This window comes from Ciconia boyciana, chromosome 19 (genome assembly GCF_034638445.1).
Source record: "Ciconia boyciana chromosome 19, ASM3463844v1, whole genome shotgun sequence".
Taxonomy (NCBI): domain Eukaryota; kingdom Metazoa; phylum Chordata; class Aves; order Ciconiiformes; family Ciconiidae; genus Ciconia; species Ciconia boyciana.
The window spans coordinates 7,594,169-7,617,277 of record NC_132952.1 but is presented as its reverse complement, the minus strand read 5'-3'; positions in this window follow the sequence as shown (position 1 = coordinate 7,617,277).

Genomic DNA, 23,109 nt, shown 5'->3' with positions numbered 1-23,109 from the left:
TCCCTTCAGATATTCTCCAGCCTTTGCAAAGGAAACTGCAGTAACAAATCAGATTCTGCAGTAACACATTTTAAGTCCTGAAGCAAAATTCAGCAGTTTTAGAGGGACAGCGTAGAAGGGAATGGGGCGGGGGAAGTGGGGTGGGAAGTATTTATAATCCCTTTAATATTTTAAAATTTAATTATTTCCAAATTGGGTTAGCGAGACTGACAAGAATACTGCATCTAAAGCATGGAGCCCAGAGGCAACATTGGAAAATGAGAGGAGAAATTAATAATAAAAAAACCCCTATTGCTTCAAGGCAGCAGACTGGAACACTGACATTCCATTACTCCGTCTGTCTGCTGAATTCATTTAGCATCTGTGGCCTAAATAGGCTAGTTTTAAAGAGGCATGCTCCAGTTTTTATGTTGGAAGGGGGTGGGGGTTGTCAGAGGATTTTTCTTCATTGAAATCTGTCTCAAGAAGGCACATCAGATTGTAGTTAATAGGGTAGAATAATGCTAACCTCTTAGCAGTTGTAGTTAAAATAATATCTTGGCGTGTTTTGTAATGCCTCACAGATTGGGGTCTGCATCTAGTATTTGGGCCACTGCAGTTAGACCTCTGAGGGGAAAGCTGGAGCAATAATGTTGTGTGTGTAATTGAAGCACTAGGTCTAAATCTGTAAAGGCATGACATCAGCCATCACTAACGTGCAGCATTTCCAGTGTCTCTGTACTCAAGGTATTAAAAGTGCAGATTGAGAAAATGCTTTCCTTACCTCTTCTCTGAAAACCACAGTATTGTCCGGCAGCACGACATTCCTTGACACAAACTGTTCTCTGTCAGCAGTGCCACCCCAGACATCACTGCAGCAATCGCTGCAACACACATTTTCTTCCTCAGGATGCTCCTTTTCAACTGCTAACTCCATCCACCTTCGCACGGCTTTTGTACGATCTAAGATCAAAAGCCTGAGGCAGGCTGTCTGCAGTATTACAGAGAACTTACGTGCATGGACTGGAGGCTAGATAGATGGCTTGACAGCAGGCTGGAAGGGAAAGAAGAGAATGATTCTCCACTTGATTTCCTAGAAACCTACAAGTGTTTCACTTCTGGGTATTTTCTGAGACATCTGGATACCAGGAGGATAAAAGGTACCAGTGTAACCTCCCAGTAAGATCAATTGTTTAAAGCTTTCTGTGTATTTCCAGTCTTCTTTGGCTTCCTTCCCAAGATTATAGAAACAGGTCTGTGAATTTCCTCGGAGTAGAATATAATGTATTCTGTATAGTTCTATTTTTTCTGTTTCCATTTTATGCAAATAATCTTTGATTCCCTTTCCCCTAATTTATCATCTTCAAGGTCTTCATGTAAATTATGCAGAGAGGAAAACCATGGATTTTATGGAAAGTCATATATAAGCTGTTAAAATTGGCCTTTTCTCCTCCTCCTCATTGTTCTTTGCTTTCAGTGTGGATTTTATCAAAAGTTTTTGTCGAGTTTAATGGAGATTACCCAACAGACAGAAGACACGATAAAAAATTTTACTGATGCCGTCTAGCATGAAACACGGCCGTGCTTTTTGATTTCAAGCACATAGGGTCTTATCCAGCAAGATTCTTAGAGCTAACTAGAAAGCCCAAGTCTTCAACTCTCAGTAGCTAAGTGAATCCCCGTGGGCTCTTGGACCTTATTAACTGACAGCTGGTAGAGAATGACTTCGTCCAGTCTTGAAGGAAAGAGGAAAGGCTGGACCCTCTGATTTCTTTGGTAGTGTGCTGGGAGTAAGACCTCATCAACTGCCCATAGTTGCTATCTAGTTTGCTGTCAAGGAGGTACTGCTGATTTCTGAGAAAATTTAATCTGGCTAATATTTTGGATCTGAACAGAATCTCGCCTATCGTCATCCAGCCATAATGAACACTGACACAAGCATCCTCCAGCAAAACAACTCCTGCCCTAAAAATGTATTCACAGTTTTATTCCGTTCGCTGGCATTTTTTTCCATCATTGAATACCATCATTGTCTCCTCCTTTGGTCATCTTCTACTTGATTCTGCAGACACTGAAGTCAGAGCTAAATTGGTTTAAGAATGTAGTTGCTAAGTGTAAAGATTGCATTAATGCTTCTCGATATCATCCACTTACAGCCTCTACCTTGGCTGCTGCTAAAACTGTGTACTCTGTAAACTTTTTTGCTTTGTCCTGAACTAGTTATTTATGCTTCCAGGAGGGCTATCTTCTTTTTCTGCATTTCAACAGAATTGAAAATAAATACCTGGCTTGTGTCTTCCCAAGCACGTGTGCTGCAGGGAAGCCTAACTAAGGGGAGCCAGCCTCCGGAGAGTTGCTTTTAAAAAATTGTATTATTCCTTCTTTCACCCATTAGGCAGCAGTCCAGCCAAATTTACCTTTGCTTTTACTTAAACATATTTCTTTTCTATTCTTTTTATACAGCAGCAGTCTGGCCTTAGGCAAATCTCCTGGGAGACTTGGTTAAAATGCACCTGTGCTACACAGGCAAACATATATTACAAAGTTGATGATGCTCTCTCTTGGCTAAAACAGTAATATTTCACTATGGCTCATGCTCCTCCTCACAGTTCTTAAGGGATTCTTCTCCATCACAAAGGAAATGTCCTGTAGTGTTGAAAGAGGACTTAATTTCAGTTATCATTATTTCATAGAATGAGAACTGTACGGTTATAAATCACCAGAGAATTTTCTGCAGTTTTCATTGAATTCTTTCTGCTTTGGGCTCACAACTATTTCTTCCAACACGCAGCCTTTTCTACTAAGCTTCCTTCTTTCTTTAACCTCTCACCTCTGCCTTTCCTTTTTTCTCAATGTAGATAAATAACTCCCAATTAGACCCATGCCCAAAATTATCCAACGTTGCTTGCTATCTTCTTATTCCCTTTGCTTACATATCTTAATGGCAGTCTGCCATGTCTATGTTGATAATTAACAATTCTGTAATCATATCAAAACTAGCACAAGAAGACCTGGTTTTGGTGAGCATATACATATTACTGTTGGAGATGTGATTATTAATGGTAATAATAAATTATTGGTTGCAGTAATTTCACTGACTTATATTTAACTTGTATTTGGCAGGTTCCATCTCTTTAAGAACTTTCCTTTAGGGAGTAGCTTAGTTCATTTTTCTGAAAAGAAGCAACGCCCTCCCCCAGGTTGTTTCTCAACTGAAGTAATTGCTGTGACTCCTCAGGTCCCAGAAAACCAACAGATAATTAGTTCCAATTCAGTTCTCTCACAGGTGCTTATGAAATTGCCATTTGGAAGCAGCAGTTTCTCCTGAAAGGTGAGCTGAATAGTGGGGAAGGGAACACCAAAGACCAGAGCGAGACGAGAAACAGCAAAAGAGCAGTCCTGGTATGGTGTTGCTTTTTGTTTAAGCAGGGGTATGTATGAGGTCTCTTTTGTACTTTTAGAGATGTGACTGCTCAGTGTGGATCCTTGTTGGCTTCTCTTCCTGTTTTAAAAAAAAAGGGCAAGCAAGAAGTAACCTTAGAGTAACCAATGTGTGTGAGCTATGCTGAAGAAAAGCCCAGTGAATGCCCAGCACTTCAGTTTTACCATGAAGTAAGCCAGGCAGGATCAGTCCTAGTAGGTTACTGCCCTCACCTGCTTCACCTCATAGCAAGTCTGAAGTGATGTGTCTTCCTTGCAGAGAGTTTGTGTGTCAGGTAAGTTGAGCTTAAGTTGCTGAAGAACTCCTAAGTAAAGCATAGGGTCTGACCTTTTCTTATGTTGGCTTTTTACTGGTGTAACTCTGTTGTGTTTGTCAAAGCTGCTTCTCATCCATATCCGATGAAGAGAAGGATCATGTCTTTAACTAGCTTTAGCCTGTTGCTCTGTGTGGGAGGTAGGAGGGAGTTACAGAACCTATATTTAAGGAGAAAAAGTAGCTATAAACCTGACATGTGACTAAAAGCACAAAAAGAGCTGCTGGTTTTAATCCTTTTCCTAATTGTTGTTATTTCTGTTTGTCTGCCCTTAGTGGTGGTGTCTGTTGTGCTATCTTTCTAATTATGTACTGGCACTTTTTTTTTTTTTACAAAAAAAGCACCATTTCAGATTTGCAGGTTGCAGTGGATGCTGCTCTGTGCTTAAATCTAGTTATTGTAGGGCCTATTGCACTGAATTTTAGCTTGTGGCAGTAGTTTTAAGCCAAAAGGGTGCTTTTTATTGTGGACTGCAGAAAGTAAGTGTATGTACAACACTAGTAACGTTAACCTCATCCCAAAATAGTGCCAGCGTTGCTTCACCTGCTATCGTAGTTAAGCAATATAGACTCCTCCCCCCGTAGGGTTTACATGAAGGCTTGCTCCTTTCCACTTACGCAGCTGGCAAGAGTAACTGCTTCAGGGGCAGTAATTCCCGAGTGGAACTGCTTACCCTGGGTTATATAGGCAATAGGACTAAGTGCCTTTGAAGATGCTCCCTGGACTTGTTCTCGATGAACCTAGAAGGTCCCTTTGAGCTCTCTGTAGCTGCTACAGCCACAGCACTTTGGTTGGGCTATGCAAGTATATTGTATGCTGTGTATGTAAGCGGACACCCTCTGGAAAGATCAGAAAGCTTCATGGCTGTATGAACGGATTCAAGTATTCATGGATTCAAGTATTCTTCTGTCTTTTTGTCACCCACAAGCTCCATCAAACCTTCCATGGTAGCAGACACAAAAAGAAGAAAAATTGAATACACTTTCTGAATTTTGAAGGCAGGGCAAGCTCTGACAGCAGTTTGTCTCCCATTGCAGTTGAAACCACGAACCCTACCAATGTTCAACCAGTAACTGATGAAACCTCAGACAGCTATAATCATCAAAGCATTAACAAACTTGTTTAAATCCTGTGCCACTTGCCATGTACTCTACCTCATAAGAGTGGAGGATAGGTGCAACCCAATCAAAATATTCTGGTTTGCTTGAAAATTGGAATATTAAGATGGTGCTTATTTTAATCCAACTATTTATCTGTAACTTATTCTGCATCTATATTGCATGCCTTCAAGGCTAGTAGCAAGTTAGACCATGTAGTCAGTTTAGCTCAATTTATGCATCCTTCCTACATATGTTCAAAGAAGTGGGTTTGTGATCCATATGGAAATAACTTCATGACACAGGGATCATGTATGTTGCCTTTGCAACATAACATGCAGTGAAATCTCTAACGTAACAGATTTCTGTGGTGGGGGAGAAATGAAATGCCACCTACTCCAGTTGTTTGTGATATATGGTCTCTGAAAAGTGTTTATTTTTTCTAAGAAAAAGCATTGGACAGATCTTTTCTCTAGATGTAATACCCAGCTGTTAAGCAATTACATTTTCTTGCTTATGAGCTATTTAGTTTATTGAGGAGAAAAGAAAATGACACAACCTGTCTTGTGATTGCTAGTTTGTTCTTCTACTCGGCTTCAAACAGGCTGTCTTCCTTAAAAGACGGTCTGCATTGCATGGCTGAGATCGAGCAGGAACAGCAGATACCTTGTTGGTAATGATTGAGGCTAAACACGAATCAGCTGAGTAGAGGGTAAGTTCGTTAGACCATGCAAGTGAAAAAGAGACCTAGTTTTATATGGTGGTTTTTGAGGCAGCAAATTGTTGCTAGAAATTGTATTCTATTCTGTCACTCTTGTTTCTGTGTTGCGCTGCCTTCTCATATGGTATAATATCCAGTTATGAGAAGGAAGACATATGGAGAATGCAGATAGGCAATCTAACTCCCGGGTGAAAATTATACAACACTTTTTCCTGTTATTTGTATAATTAATTTGATATTACAGGCTTTACTTGTATGATTACTTCTACTGACTTCTGATACTTTATTCACTTGGTTAAAGACACATTGAGAAAATAAGTGTTTCAATTTACTGACTTTCTTAAAATTGTAGTGTACTTGAAATTGTTCCTCCATCTTTGTGCTTGGCATGACAAAGAATAGCAAACTTTGCCCAGGCAAGGACAGGCATATTTTGAATAGTGTGCAATACTTTGTTCCATCTTATAGTTTCTATATGCTACATCCTGCAAAAAAGAAATTAAGTTTTAATAACTGGAAGAATATGTACTAGTTTTCATCTTCTATCTATAAATCTAGAAACTTGATTACTGGTAGTCTAAGTATGTCGGCTTCAGTGGTAAAGGAAATGTGTTTTTTAAAAACTTCTGGGGAGGAGAAAATGTGTATCACAACCTATTTTTAGCCCAAAAGAAAACCATTATTTTTCCTTTTTTCCTTTTTTTTTTTTAACCCAGGAATATCTCTTTCTAGTGATATAACTCAGCCGCTTCTCATCCTGACTGTGTGTAGATTTTCGGGCCTTAAACCTATCACTTTTCTCAGATTGCAAAATTCCTAACTTTATTCACAAAATGGCACTGGCCTGAATACAAAGTGCCACACTTTATGTGGGAGGAAGAAGACAGGAAAAATGTTGTGGCAGGTGGCTTAAAATAAATAAGAATAAAACAAGCTCTGTTTGAAACTCCTCGGAGGTTTGAAGCAGTCTCTGCAAACCTGGGTTGCTTTGGAGAGCGCTTGTGAGAAGGTCAGTTGCAGTTATCATATGGTTTTGCAATTTTTTTTCATGGATATTATTACAAACAGCACAGTGTGTGTGCATTTACATCCTAGGAGATACATAAACTAACCTCTAAATACCACACCGAGACCCTAATTATAAATCCAGATATAGGGTACATATCGTGGACCTGTATGTTAAAGATAATGCACCTGAGACTAGGATTTGGCCTTAAAGCTATAGTTTTACTTGAGTTTTTCTCTGCCTGGATTATAATTTTAGTAATGTGAATAAGAAACTGTGCAGATGCTAACCAGATGCTAATATCAAACTGTAGTTCAACATGTTTCCATGTAATAACTACAGTGTTACTATGGTGATAACAGATTCACTAGAGGTTTGATTTAATAAAGCAGGATTGCATGTTAGTATCTGTATAGTTGCCATAGTTTTAGCCAAACAATTGTGCTGCTTCTGACTGAATTGATGGTGTTGCCACTAAGCTTAGTTTCCCTTGTAAAGCTATTTTTCAGGAATAAATTTGCTATGTAAGCAGATTCTAGTATATTGCTTTAATTGACCTCTCTTCTCTCCAACGGCAAAAAAGAATAGTTTTGAATATGAGCACAAAAGCCATTTTGCTTAGAGGTTTTTTTCTTTCCCCCTCTTTTTTTTTTTTTTCAAATGCTGCATTTGACTTCAACTTTGAAGATATTTGAGCCAACTGCCCAAGACTTCCCAAGAAAGCCTAAGAAGTTAGAATAAGCAAAGAATCTAAATTGGCATTCACGAGATCACCTGTATTTGCAAGTGGCAGAAAAGGATGTTCAGTTTTATTGCCACCCATCCAAGAAACCAAGTGATAGGGACTTGGACGTTGTTATTTTAAGCTACAAAACGGCAACCTGATAGATGTGGAAGGCCAGATTCTGCTGTAAGATCTGCAGTTACCAGCTCAATAGATTTGTGGTGTTGGTCTGAATGCACACCAGGAGAACTGCGTCTACTTTCGTTCTTGCACTTTGGTTCTCATCTTCCTTGCCTTGCATCCTGTCTAATCATTTGCAGATCTACGGGGCAGCTACCAGCACCGTGAGAAGAGAAAGCGGTAGTTTCCACTCACAGCGCTCTGTACAAGACACAGGAAAGTTAGGTCCAAATGAGTCAGTTTCTTCCCTGACCTCAGCCCAAGTACTATTCCTTTGCTAACTGGCGGAAAGCTTTGTAGCCTTTTTATGGTGCAGGATCTTCTTAACCCTCTGTAGCTCCCCTTACGTCGATACCGTTGCATGAAACGGAAGGCAGTGTGTGGGTCAGAGCTGGGAACTCATCTGTTTTCTATGAGACCAAGAGGAGATTTGGCTTCTTCTATGTCTTAATAATAGGAGTAATGATAACAATAATTAATAACTATAATGATAGTGATAACCTTCCAGCTGAACATGTGCAATTTGTATTGCCTCAGCACTATTCCCAGGCAGAGCTTCATTGATATTCAGAGCATCGCCGTGTCTGTCACTGCTCTATGCACTTTGGGTCTGGAATCCTTGGGGAGCCTCGCAGCTGTCAAATTGACTTCCATCATTTCTCTCTGAGCTGAGAGACAAATTATCCAGCCAGCCATCAGACTAGACTTTGCACTCGAACTTGCAATCTCTAAGTGATAAAACGCTGCCTCCCAGTTCAGACAAATAGTTTGGCCTGTGAGGAGGGGGAGGCCGGCTGGGGGTATCGATGCAGTTTGGTTTTCGGTGTCCCTTCTTTATTCTTTAGAAGCTGCTATTGGGCTGCCTTTTTTTTTTTTTTAAGAGGTATTCATGGTCTAATGATTTGGCAAGCGCCTGAGTGAGTCACTGACATATGTCGGCTCAGAGCCCTACTGGGAGAGACTGCTACTCCTGGGCACTCCTGACACGGCTCAAAATGCAACTGCAAGGACGTGCATGTTCAACAGCTTAGCCGTGGCCATAGGAAGACAAAATTTACCCCATCGAGGCTCTGGGACAGTGAAGTGACTTGGAAAGGCTTTCCCACTTTTTCACTTGCTGCAACTGCAGAGAGGTTTTGGGGGAAGCTTGTTCCAGTTCTTCAGAAAGCTGTTCGGGGAGAGCCTTAGTCCCCCTCCCCACACCTGGGCTCACATCCGAGAGCTCTACTCGGGTACCGGTCCTACAGTGGAAACGTAGACCCAAGCCTTTCCAGGCTGAGCTATTTTTCCCGCGCCCATTTGTTTTTTGAAACGGGCAGGTGCTTAAGATGGAGGTGCGGCGTTCTGCGGCCGCGCCGGGGCCCGGGGGCTTTTACTGAGGAAAAAAAACCGTGGGGCGGACTCGACCGCTGTGAAAGCCCCCGGAGGATCGCCGCTTCGACCGCCGCAAGCGGGGAGAGGTGCTCGCCCGGCGGCGGCTCCGCTCCGGGCGGCTCCGCGGGAGGCGGCAGCCGCCGCTCGCGCCCCGGCCCCGCAGGCCTCGCGCCGCAGGAGGCGCAGCGCTTCTCGCAGGGCCGGAACCCCGCGGCGCTCCCTCCGCCCGTCTGCGGCCGAGGCGGCGGCGCCGCCCGCGCCCCGGGTGCTGGCGCTGCCGCGGCTCCTCGCCGCCCCCGACGCCGGGGGAAGGCGGGCGGGGCGCGGAGCAGCGGGCCCGGCGGGGAGACGGGACGGGACGGGCGCCGCCCGCCAGGGGGCGCCGCCGAGGCTCTTAAAGGGGCCGTGCCTCCGCGCTGTCGGCCAGGGATGAGCCCCAGCGCGGGGCCCGGGGCAGGGGCACCTCCGACGGCAGCGGCTCCGCTCCTCCTCCCTCGCCTTGCCCTTGGCAGGACCCCAGCCGTAGCGTGGCTTCCGCCGCTCCCCTCCCCTCCCCTCCCCTCCCCAGCTGCGGAGACGGCGCACGGGGCCGGGCTCTTGAAGCGCGTGAACGCCCGGCGCCTGAGGTGGCGCGAGCGCCGGCGGCCGCCATCTCGCCGCGGGTAGAGGCCGGCCTGAGGGGGAGGCTGGGCCGGCCTGAGGGGGAGGCTGGGCCGCGGGTTCCGCACGTGTCGGTGCTCGTCGAAGGCCGCGGCTGGGCGCAAGACCCGTTCTCCGCTGCTGTGGCGAGGCCCCTTCCCTGCAGGGCTGGGCCCGGCTGCACCCCGCACCGGGGAGGTGTTGGAGGAGCGACGTTTCCAGTGCTGTGCTGGGCGCTCTCGCCAGAAGCAGCGTCGCGCTCTTGTCTGCTGAGGATTTTGTCTTGGCCGCTGCTGAGGGGCGTGAAGGTGGAGGAAAGATGGCAGCTGCGTTTGGAAACTGATTGTGCATGGAAAGCTGTATGAAAAGAAAGTAGCTGAGCAGTTAAAAAGGCCCTTCCCTAGCAGGGAATCTCAGTTGCGCTTGCGTTCAGCTGAGAGAAGCCAGCTGCGAAGTGGAGGACTTCCTTCTCTGAGTAATCTGCTGTGTGTAGTGCTGGGTTGAGAAGGAAGCACCACTGAGGTGCCAGTGGCCCATGCCGTAGGTGCTCGTGCTCTCCCCCCAGAGAGGCCGTACACTGAGGAACCTAGCTCAGGATGGTACTTTGACCCGTTCTTCCTCCTCAGGGCAGTCTATGGAAGTTTTTCATCATAAGAGGAGGAAGTGAATCAAAGAGGTGAGGTTGACTGGAAGTATACTATTCGAATCAGCCTTTGGGTTGTTTTAGAGGCAAGCAGTGGGTTTTTATGTCAAGAGCAAGAGATAGCTCAGCAGTTCTCCAGCCACTTGTATCTTCCCCTAAAACAAAGGTTGCCCAAGGTTGCCCATGTACTTGGAAGATCAGGTGTGTCCCCTGAAGCATGACATACCTCTTAGTTTATCATCTTAACTAAGTATGTGGATGTTCAACCCTTCAAGCAAGCTACCCAACATCAGTCCCCTATCCCCCTATCTCCTCATCCTCCTAGGTCTTTCCTAGATGTTCAGGTTCCAGAAAAACAAACAGCTCTTGGAGCGTGTTGCTGGGAGAGGAAGAAGACATCTGGGTTTCTTAAGGTAGCAGTCCTCCTGGGGACAACTTTAGATGCCATTGAGCAAGCTGCCTTTATCAGTGGATTGTGCTTTTCTCTAGATCATGGCTGAGGTCAGGATTTGACCCGGAATAAGAAAGCCTATGAGCAAGCGGCACTTCACAGAGCTGACTTGTTTTTTTGGTGATCTCCCTAATGACTTTCTTTCTCCTCTCCCTGTTCTCTGGGGATCTAGGTTAAAAACAAAATAACACAGTTCTTCCAAACTCAGCATTTTCTCTTTAGCTTCTTGATTCTAAGTAGCTGCTTTTAAGGGCTGTTTTCTGTTCCATTCAAGAGTTCCTAACATGAGTTAACTTTATTCATTCTTTAAAGTAAAAAAAAAAAAAGTAGTGTTTTATTAGTGTTATGCTTCTACGTGATAAAGAAGCAAAGTGTCAGCTCATCTGTTTCCTTATGGCCACATGACCATAGCACATCCACTGGCTGCATGCAAGCTCCCAGATGGAGGTCAGTTTGACCTGTAAAGACATAAGGGATGAGGATCTGCCCTTGTAGTGATCCAGCTCTTCTTTTGTACGATCCCATTACTGTCATTATCAGCTGTGTTTGGGTGAAGCTGCAAGCAGGATCTGCAGACAGTTTCCTGATGAGGATTTTCTTCTGCTCTTGAAATACAGCCTGCTCCTTCAAAATAGCTCAAGTTTTATGAAACTTAGAGATGCACTTTCAAGTCCATGTTTCCTGATGGTTTCACTGTTTCTTTGCTCATTTTGCAGTTGGGATTGATTGCTGTTCTACCTTTGGTTTTGTAATCATTGTGTGGCTCTCCCTTGAAGATGCCCAGAGTTGGTGATAAAATACATTGCATTTAAATCTGACATAAATATGCTGGAAGTTAAATAACAATCTACAGTATTTATTTTTCTTCTGAACATTCTGAAGTCAGTTAGCATTGGTATCCGGTCTAAAATGCATTAACTTTCAGGTTTTTCACTTTCTTCTTTCCACCACCTCAGCTTTTAATTACGGCTGTCAAATAGAGTACAAGCCAGACATGGCATTTAGCAACCTAATTCTACCATCCTTTTTTTTCCATTTCCTTTCCTATAGGCATCCACAAATGCCTATACCAGTGGGTAACTGACATTTCCAAATTGCAATTTGACAGTGTCAGAAGGGTTCATGAATTATTAAAATGTCTCAGCATCATAGAGGTTGGAAAATTACATATAATTTGACAAAACAAGCACACACAGAAAAAGAAAACCCCACCCAGGCATTCCCAAATCAAGAGAGCACCTTTAAAACTTTCTTTTGAATTTGCTTAAAAGGCTTGAATAGTAGGAGAGATGCATGAGTCATTCTCTCTCTGTCTCTCTCTAGAACAGGAAAGCTAGCAGAGGGTGGAGGCATGTCAGCGCAGAGTGTGGTACACTTTAAAATATCAGCTGAAATGACTAGGCTGAAGAAGTGGGAGGACTGATATTAGTCACACGCTATTACACAGTTCAGAAGATGAAGGCAGAAGGAATTACCGGACAGGCATATGCCACTTGGCCCAACCTTTTAAAACATGTATCTTGACTTCAGATCTCTTCATTCTTTCTTCAGAATGCCTCTGTTTGCCTTGCATTGTGAGTGAGTTTCATTATCTTGGCCACACAGACAACAGCTGACTCTTCTTAAGCTGAGATGTTAGAAAAATGGTCGAGTTTACCACATAGACAGTATCAGCAACTTGCATCCATGATCATTTTGGTCAAGCCTTTTCTTCCTTGTCCCACTGGACAGGCACAGGAGCTGTTGCAATCTTCCAGCTCCATGAGCATTAGGAGGGAGGATGAGGATCTGTGTGGGAGGCGCCAAGATCATGGAGAGATTTTTGATATGATTTCCTGCCCTGCTGCAAGCAATTTTGTGTTAGCTGTCTGCACAGTGAAGTAATACATTCTCCATTTCTCAGGCCCTGTACCTTCACCATTCTTGGCATTTACAACATTATGCAGAGTTGGCCTACCTTGCAGAGAAATAGACTGCATTTTTTCTGGTGACCACAATACATAGGCCAAGAACTTGGATCTAAGCACTACATCAGGCTTTGTGATTGCAGTAGTAGCGGAAATGAATTTGGTTCAAGGAAAGGGGCAGTGTATCCTTTGGATGTCTGAATTTCCCAGTTATAATGGAAAAAAGCTTTTTGAACACCAGAATCTTTCTAACATGTTGAATGTTTACTTTTCTTCAGTGTCTGCAGCTGAAGGGTTTTGAAGCACTTTACAAACCTCAGCTTACCTCTGTGTGCTCATCTTGCTCTCCCAATGCCTCTGAAACATTATTTAAGTCTACTTTTGTCATGGTTTTGGACAAAACCTGGTTTTTGGACAACTTTATATGCAGAAATTAGGGTAAGTGACCTGTCAGATTTTGCAAGAAACAGCTGGTATCACAGCCACAAATTGAGCTTAGGTGTTATCTTTTCCAGTTTGTGTAAACTGCTTGTCCCTGTTACCTTTCGATATACTGCAAAAAATCTTGAAGCCAAATAAATAATAGAAGTGCAGATCACGCAGCGTAAGATCTTGTCTTGTCCTGCACTGAGCATGGATACTTCCTAATTTACCTGCAAGGCTCTGCATATCCCATCTTTCCCAAGCTATCTATTTTTGATAGTTTTTAAGTCTAGGCCTTGTGCCTGGTGCAAGGCAATTACTTGTGCTGAGTAGGTCTGGAGGTCGGTCCTTCTTGACCTGAGTCATAAACTGCCTTTGGTAGTAAGACAGAGACGTGGTCCCTGTTTTGCCCAGGTCTTAGTGTAGTACATCCCTCTACTTACCGGTTTTATCCGAAGATGGGAAGAAGTTTGTACTTAGATAAACTCGTCAATAAATACAAACAACAGTTTGCTGGTCAGACCCTCTGCTTGTAGAGGTTTGCAGGATACAGCCCTTTTACGTAGCTGAATTTTTAACAGAAGGTGTTTCATTAAATAGCCCAGATCTTGTCTCTGTTCTATACTGCTTTATCTCTCTGCAGTACATCTGATAATCTTACATATCACATTTAACCAAGCCAAAAATAAAACCTGCAACAGACCTTCCTAGTTGTCTGTGACTGTCTTGAGAAGTACTTCCATCAGCCCTGTGAACCATTGTGAATTTGTTCTTACCCAGATTTCAGCCTGTTTGCCATGTGCAAATATTTCCTTAGTACCACTCCTCAGGAAATATTTTAGATGTCAGATATAATACCTTTTTCTTTTAAAGGAAAAAAAAAAGTCATGATCATTTTCTCTTAATTTTCTGACAAATTCTGAAATTAATTATTGGAATTGTACCGTTCCTCTGCCCTAATTGGATAGCTGGAAAGTATCTTAACAGCTGTCAAGAATTCTCAAGTGAGTAAAATACAGTGCTAAAGCTTATGAAAGTTTTTATAAGTGAGCTATACTAGCTGATGTTATGAAATCATTTCATTCGTTAGAACATCCAGAGTAGTTTACCCTTCCCTCTGCTTAACGTGCTCTGTAGGCTGGCCACAGCTTTTTTATGGGATATATTGAAATCTCCTTCCCAGAACCATTATTTTAAGGATAATAAGGGCAATAGCCGGCAAAGAAAAAAGACCCTCTTGCCTTTCATGGTGAAACTTGGCTTACTGAGTGCATTTGTTTGCTTTTCTGATTTATTTTCTTTTGATCAGAACCATCTGACCCTCGTGTTTAAAGGAACGTTCTTTGCAGTTTTGAAGTCTGCCTATTACAACATCAATTCTGCAACCTGCAGCGAAAGGAGCAGGCAGATGCATACTCAGCTGATACTTAACAAATCTGTCTCTCTTGGCATGCAGAATCCACACGTGGAGCACATCAGCAGTGTCCTTGGTCCCTATACAGGGGGTAAAAATCCATGTTGCAAAGTTAGAGATTCCCTCAGTTTGTAAGAATTTTCTTACATGTGCAAAATACTGTACGCAGTTTTCTTGCACGAACCTTTCTTCTTAGTATTTGGAATGGCAGCTTTCTTGCTCGGTTTGAAATACATTTTCCTCTCCTCTGCACAAAAAATATTCCCAGCCTCTCCATTACACATGCTGTTTTTAAAGGCAAAACCAAAAATATTGGATGCTAAGAGAAGTGCACCCAGCAGCATAAGAAAAATGTGCTAACAAGTGAGCCAGTATACACCCATTTCGTGCACAGAACCAACATCAGTGCTTTAGCAGTGAGATCATGCAGGCTTCAGGAGGAAACAAAGAGAACTGAGATGGGGATTGCTGTGATATGTGGGCTGCGTATTTTATGTTCCTAAGATCTCCACTGTCAGAACAGAGCAGTAGACAGTTTGTGTTTAGTTTATTATAGAATGTCGGAGTAGAGAGAGAAGTGGTTCCTTTCCTGGGGCCATGTTTCTTGTTCTTTGAAGGTGCAGTTTCATTTGTCAGTCAAGCTGGTCTAAGCTGGCTTTGCTTCCAAATTATATGATCTTGCCCCTTTCCTTTTGCAGGTAGTCGTGATTGTGCAGTCGGTCATCGAGATGAGGAGGCTTAAAACTAAAACTTCCCCCCCACACACCATATCAGCTCCATGATGTGGGTGACTGCTATGTTAAGGCTAATTTGGTTCAAGAAAGGGAGCAAGAGCAGGAGATGACCGGTCCGCAGCTTTTGACAGCAGAACAGGTTACTGGTTTAGTACACTGTGAAACAATACCTTCACTGCTAACTCCTGATTAGTATTGAAAGAGTCTGTTTATGCTTAAAGTTCTACCAGCTTTCCAAGTAGTAAGTTCTTATGAAAACAAGTCATTGGAGTTGCAGAGTCAGAAGGCACCGATTTCCTGGTTTATGGCAAATGAGCTCTCCTTTTCTGTTGATGTGAAACCTCTTGGTTTTGCCAAAATACCGTATTCCTATGGACCAAAAGAAATCAGAATACAGTTTCAGAGTAGATCTTGTGCCATGTGTTTTTGGTAATTCAGCCATCATTTATGTACCTAAACTGGGAGTTGAGCTCATTTGGAAAATTTGTCCTAGTTTTTGGTAGTGAACCATGAAAATGTACCTTCTTTGTGAAGGGGTTACTAGTCAGAAAGAGTAGAATTGTCACAGAATTTGCTGTTTCAGGTTTGAAATTCCTGGCTCTTAATTCAGAACTTAACCTCCTCTGAAAATTCCAGAAACTTTTCAGACAGCCATTGACCAATTATTTAATTGTATAAATACACCCCTGGTTTAATTTCTGGTTTAAATTGCTCTCATTAAGGCGTTACTTTTGACTTACAGGAGCCTGAGATTAGAAACTGACCCTGATAACATTTATCCTTGCGTGGTTTGTCTCTGATTATATGTGCCTTGTAAGTCTCTCATGTAAACAAATAATGTATTAAAAGTGAGCACCGTTGTGTGTTTAGCAAGTTTCTAACACAAACTTGTGCAGGCAATACTAGAGAGGGCTGTGCTAACTACATAGAGATTTTACTGCAGGCAGTGTCCAGGTACTTCTCTGGAAACGATTCCTACCATCTTATTTCATTATCAGACATAAAATAGGTCACTTTGTGTCTTTGAATTCTGTAGCGAATCTGTTCAGGTGACCTCACAGCAGCATCCTACAATCTGGCATGGTGGGTCGGAGCAGCAACAATTTCTTCACAGCATGAACCTGCCACTGCCCTTCCTGTTTCTTCTTTGAAGTAGGTCAAGTCCATGAACTGCTAAGACTCTGTGGACCCCTCATTTATTTTACCATTCTAGCTTCCAGAATGTGGAGTAGAGAGATCACCTACTTCATTCTGTCTGAGCACTAGCAGCTTAGGTGCAGAAAACACAGATAGTGCGTGCTAGGCTGAAATCAGAAAGGCTCTCAGTAGCATCCTACTTCAGCTTGAACAGGATAATCTGCAAAGGGAAGCTCTTAAAAGAGTGGTTTCCATTCAGTTGTTTACAAATGATTCTTTTCATCCCTCTTCTCTAACTTTTCTTTGGTTTTCTGGAAGTGTTACTGTTGTATCATCTGTTTGAATAGATTATGTAAGTTGTGTAACCACGTTTAAGGTTTTACTTAGGGCTGTCTCAGTCTGCACAGCTTCGGGAGAAAACCTCATATCCAGGAGAGTCACCTGGAACACCATGCTCGGAGAGGGCCTACCTGGAGCACAAAGGTGCCAGTGGAATCGTGTTGAGGGAGAGGGGGACAAGAGGCAGGGAGACTATTCCAGTACATTTTGGTCATGGGTAGATAAATCCTGTAAAGACTTGAATAACCAAAAATATCTCTGGCTTCATCTGCGTGTTTCTAACTGGGACATAGGACGTCCAGCATCTCCTTACTAACTGACCTGGATGTCCTAGAACTGCCTTGTATTTGTCTCCTTGCAGTCTCACTTGAACCTGAGGGGGTTAGAAATGAATTCCAATTACATAAGCTTTACAGATTTTCCCATAAATATGTAGCTTATGTGTGTGGCAAACTTTCTATCCTGGACATCATACAAACATGGTTTTCATAAGCAAATTACTTTTAGTAAACAGCAGTATCATTATTTAACCCAATTAAACAAAGCAATATAGATTATTTTTTCCTTATCAATGAGAAATACAGGGTGCAGAGCTGTCGCGTAAGATCTTTATGAAATGTATTTGAGTGACCCATTTGAAATGCTGAGGGTCCTTTGAGCATGTCTCTTTGCTATATGTTTGTGCAGCATCTAACAGAATGACCTGTAAATTGTATGTCTTCTACCAGAACAAAGTAACAACTACTAGGTGGACCTCTACCTGCCTTCCTCAAAAGCTCATTTAAGCGAACTGTTCCTCCTCAAGACTTCCTTCAGTTTTACCTATCGTGCAGTGAAAAGCTTGAGTCTAGCTTTTGACTTACTGGTTCTTTTAGTAAATTGTTGACACTTGAGGAAGGTTGAATATGAGCTTTGGTTTGTTTGGTTTTTTTTTTCCACGTTCATCTTCTAAACTTGCACTTTAACTTCTTGCACTGCAACTTGTCATCTGCTTCTTGGGTTTTTAGTTTGATTGTTTGATGGTCCAGGTTCTGTCTAGATGGTAAGCATGGTCATCCCAGAGTGGAAACAATGGATAGTCAAGCTGTGCCCGTGGTTACGGTATGCTGTGCTCGTTCTTATCTTCAGTTTCAATTAATTTTTGGATGAAGTCATGTTTTTCAAATTATTACTGTACGTCTGTGAACCAATACTTACTCAGAACTTCAAACAATAAAATTGTAATACACTTTTCTCCTTTATAGATATTTCTAATTGGTTTCACTGCTGTCTTCAAACAATTCAAACATAGAGTGTTTCATTCCCCTTTCAGCTAGGTAGTGGGGGATCGTTTTGGTATTTTGTGGCAATGGTGGCCACAAGGATAAAAATACATTCTTTCTGGTCTATTTTTAAATCGTTCTCTAAAATTAAAGAAGGGTAAATGTTGTTGATAGTGCGTCTTGATAAGACAAAAACCCATGTTTATTACTTTTAGTTATGGATTAATCTTGGAGGACAACAACCTTTCATTAACTAAGCCAATCAAATAACCCACATGATTAAATAGTAGTAGTAAAATGGTACACTGTTGTTGCTACTTCAGGAACAAATTTGCCCTTTTCTTAGGAAAAATTTCAAGAATTTTGTTCCTACGTACTATGTTAGAGTTGGTTTATAATTCACTATGCTTGATCACCATCTAATATTCTGCTGTGTGCAACTGAAAAATTCCTGTCTAAACTGCAGGAAGCCTGACAGCAGCTGCTGTTGTCTTCTCTAAAAATTACTTCTGAACTTTTCCTGAAAAGTGCAAAACTACTTCTTCTTTTTAGGAGTGTCTGTCTTGACTTGTTAATTTGTAGTTACAAACTGTGTGGGAATGTGATCTAACCAGCTAAATAATACTTTAACCTTACTGTCATGAGCATGTTGCTTACTTTCACTTTCTGTGTATGCTCAGTGATCAAATCCTATATTCTGTGTCTCACATAGCTGTATTTGCCTTTGATAGATCAGTGATAGAATCATCTTTATGTACCAAGAGGCTGAATGTATATGACAATCTTAGTTGCAGACAGAATAGAATTATAATGGAAATACATTTCATCTATATGTTTTGGCATCACGCTGTCAGTTGAAGTAATTTTTATTTTAAGTTAATAAACGTTGGGTTCTTTGTTTTATCTTGTGTATGCATGTGTGTGTGTGCACACAAGTTTTGATCTCAAGCATATTGTTTGGGGAAATACAAGAACTTTCAGCAAAAATTGCTCAGATCCACTCCAAATAATAGAATTTGTACTAGGATTCATGTTAGCGGTGATACTCTGTCTCTTACTTATATCAGGCAGCCTCAATCCTGAACCCTGACCCCAACACCTATTTGTACTTTGTACGTGTATTTCTTGCATAGTGATCATCTTCTTGTATAACTATTTTGTATTGTTCTGACATGTATGGGTTCACACATAATCCAAGGCTTTAGTAGTACTACATACAATTATTTGAAATCGTTGTCCATGTGTCCAAAAGAAGACTAGCAAAAATAAAAAAGCGATAGAATTTTTTTCTTTTCCATTTCCTTGATGTTTCATGGTTTGGCTAAGACCTTTCTATTTTTTCCTTTGAGTTGCTACCATACAGCTTTTTATGTAGACCTCTTTGGAACTGTTCTTTGATGTCTAGGCTATTTAAGCCAAAATTCTGTTCATTTTTTCCTGGCGGCAGCTACTTCACAGCAAGTACGTTAATTAAAATTTGTGCTTGTCAAAGACTGTGCCTTCAGTTTTTTTGCCTTCGCAGAATGAATCTTTTCTTTAGCCTGACTAGACTATCGCAGTACAGCCGTAGAGGCAGACAGTGTGGATTCTGAGATGTAAAGAACAAAGTATCACCCTGGGAGCATCAATTTAAGCCTTATTGTGCTTTTATGCCCTTATATGGGCACCTGGTTTGTAATAGTGCTGTTCACCAACATCTGCCATATTGAAGAGATTTGAGAAATTATTATTTTATGCTCTAGATGGTACAAATACAAATAGCTGTCAGAATTGTCCAAGTCATTTGCTATCAGCCAGACATATGAACTGAAAAGTTCTTCATGCTGAAAGATAGTTAGGATGGAAAGGTGGGGAACACTCTGCTGCCCTCGTGTTGATGATCATTGTATCCCCCTGCCAAACTTTTCAAAATCCTCATTTACCTTTTTAAAATGTCTTTTTATACTGTTTCTTATTAAGATCCTGCTTAATACAAGCATTATTTCACCACTTCAAGCGGATGATGCAAGGAAATCTGCAAGCAGTCCAAAAAGTTACTTTTAGAGCAAAATCCAGATGATATTTAACAGAAAATCCAGGTGCAATTAAGTCTTAGGGCCTTACTGGAGTGTCTGTCACTGAGTTCTGGGTTTTTTATTTCCTTCTCAAGTAAGGATGTTCTTTTCCCGTCTTTGAGTTGGATTTACAAGCTGGTAAAAACAAGTACAAAATGTTACCACTGTTTTGTTTCATTTTTTATTCATAGCAAGGGAAAGCAGAGCTTCCTGTTAGAACAGGTATTCTCAAGTTTCACTAGTGAGTATTGGATGCGAAACGTAAAGCAAACATGTATAACTTTGTCACTGAGATGGATGGGAATATGTCCCAAGATACTTGGCAGCTGGTCTCCTCCTTTATTGATGATATTGCACAATTAGCTATTACATAAAGGTTTGTCATTAAATTCATTTCTAAGGAGAGTATATATAATTTTCCCCATTTTACTGGCTGAGGAAGTTAAGGTCTAGAGAAAGGAAGTGATTGTTCACAGAGCCTGGAGAGGAAATAGAGTCCAGAATTCTGTATAATAGACCATGTAGACAATGTAACATGCCCTAAAATAACCATTGCATTTCAGATATGCCTGAGTTGCTCTGCATTCCAAATAAATAAAATATCTGTGGCTCTTCTTTTTAACCAAGTATCCCTCTTTCTTTCTTTTTTTCAGCTAGTATCTTGGAGCTAGGATGTGAAAACACAGATGACTTGTGCCCAGCAAAATTTTTGGTAAGTCAATTAAATTTCAGACTTGAACAAAAGGAGTATGATCAGTGATCCTGCTGTATGGCTTTACTTACTAGACAGTTAGTTGCAGCAGAGCAGGAAGCATACAGCTGTTCAATCGGACATTACTCTAACATGCTTGTGACAACAGGTGAAATTGTGACTTTCACCAGGCTAGCAGAGAAGACTTAGCCCACTGCAAGGAAGGTGCAGAGGAGGAAACAGTGCTGGGAAAATGGTGTCGGTGGAGCCGAGAATGCAGAAACCCCTTTATTTGCTGTGTGACTTCAGGTCGCAGCCCAGCTCTTTGAAAGTGCGGCTGTCAGTACTCAGCAGAAGAGTAGTAAAGTGTTGCCACAACAGTGTTATTTGTCCCTGTTGACGTCCTTGTGCAAAACACAAATCTTAAAACAGCTTGGCTCAGAGCAGCTAAATGAATTTGATCTCCTCTGAAAGCTCTCGCCTCTGTGGGGCCCTTACACAGCATGGAGACACTGAACCAGATGCTGACAGGTCTCTTGTGCACGGTTTGTGTCTTTTGTTTATCTGCCATGAGTAAACTCAGTGGTCCTGGTCTTGTTCTTGTCAGACTAATCCAGTCTGTGATGGGTATTCTCTGACGTCAAGGGGAGTTGCTTGTGCCTAGTGGCCTTCAAAGCTTAGTCCACTGAATTCAGGGAGGTCTTTGCCGATAACTGTGCTGGAATCAGGAGCTACAGCCTGGTTTTGCTTACTGCTGTAGTTAAATCTGAGTAGGGAATCCCCATATTCATTCATTTTTTCAATCCATGGGTACTAAAGTGCGCAGCATCAGCCACAAAGCATTGGTTAAAAAGACAACTTCCCATTGGCTGTAAATCAAGATTGCCATGGTCAGTTAAAGTCAGAAAATGGGATGGTTGGAGGAGGGCTTTGCGGGGTCTTGCAGCTGTTTTCACATCCTCTCTCAAATAGAATTTTTCAATTAGTAGCAAGGATTTTATGCAGGAAAACTTGGAAGAAATCAGGTTGCACAAATGCTTTTTTTTTTCTAGAAGCTGCCATAAGTTGCATTGCTGCATGTTATTTTATTCCTCTTTTTTCTCCCTCTATGGAACTGCAAAAGTGACAGTGCTTTAAATGGAAAGATTTGCAGCAAGCCATCAGTCATTGTGCATGGAGGATATATCTCCTGGTTTAGTCTTGCTTGTGCTTCCATAAATCAGCATAGCTAAAATATTTGTGGTTGTCTGTAGGAGATTTATGCAGGTGGGAGATTAGAGTCAGTCTGTCATTTTTGTGGGGGAAGTGAGAGATGGAACGGGCTGGGGAATGCTGGCTTGCAGGAAGGAAGGGTTTATAATGATGTTGGTGGATATTTAGGGGTTCCATAGAGACAAGTAGAAAGAAATCTCTGTGTGTACATGTGTACACATCTCTGTGATTTGGAAACAGGCTGTTATTTCCCTGCATCATTTTTTACTTAGTCTAGTCAGAGAGACACATTATACGGAAGCATTCCTTTTCTCAGATCTGCTGTCAGACTTGGTTTTCTTTTTTCTTTTTTTTTTTTTTTCCTTAGGTCCAAAGCGTTTTGTATATGGGTTATGCCTTACTTTTGCTGGCATATGCCTATCTTGCAAATTGGCTGTATGAGTAATTGTGTCAGGTTAAAAATCTTATAGACTGCCTCTTGTCACACAATCACTGAATGTAAGCTTAGGTACCGTTTTTAGTAATCGTGACTACGTAAGTTCATCTGAGCAGGGGATGAAGAGGAAGGAGAGGCATGAGAAATATGTATTCTAATATTGGCAGCGAAATCCAGGTCACATTTTCAGTTGCTGTAACATTGTATGACTCCACTGACCCTAATGTCTCACTAGTTCATAGCAGCTATGAATGTGGCCCCTGACTTCAGTGGAGATACACTGATTTACACCAGCTGATATCCTGACACTTTATTTCTGTGTGACAGAAGCGGCCCATCAGTAGTGCTAAGGATGGAGTAGCTGTAAGTGTCCTCTAGGCCTCTGCCAGTTAATCTTCCCTTTGCAGTCTCGGGCAAAAGCCAGGACTAAGCTGTGTGAAGGTCATCACTGTAGTTTCTCTTTCGCCTCATTACTAATGAGATCAAACCTTGCTAGTTTAGGCAAGGTTCACCAGGCAATGGGGGAGGCTGCAGAGCCCCGAAACCTTGTAAATACATTTTGGAAAGCTTAAAAAAAAGCGCTGCATAAAATATGATACTCAAAAGTTCTCTAGCCTTTTTTCTCCTTTTCTCCAATAGCGGGTTTCTGATTTTCCAAATACCTCTGTTTTGTACCCTGTGATTCTTTTTTTTTCCCCCCAGTTTTACTTCAGACTGAGCTGTAATATGATACAACCGGTCAGCAGCAGCCAGCCTGCCTTCAGAGCATAGCCTGGGGAGTCCTGCGTAATTCCAGCAGACGAGTCTGTGTAGTCCTGTCCTGAATATTTTTCTTTAGGATTTGAGGAAGGGGAAACTCCACCTACAGGACTCCCAAGATCAACACACTGACCAGTGGTACCAGGACCTGACTAGGTGAAAAATTACCCCC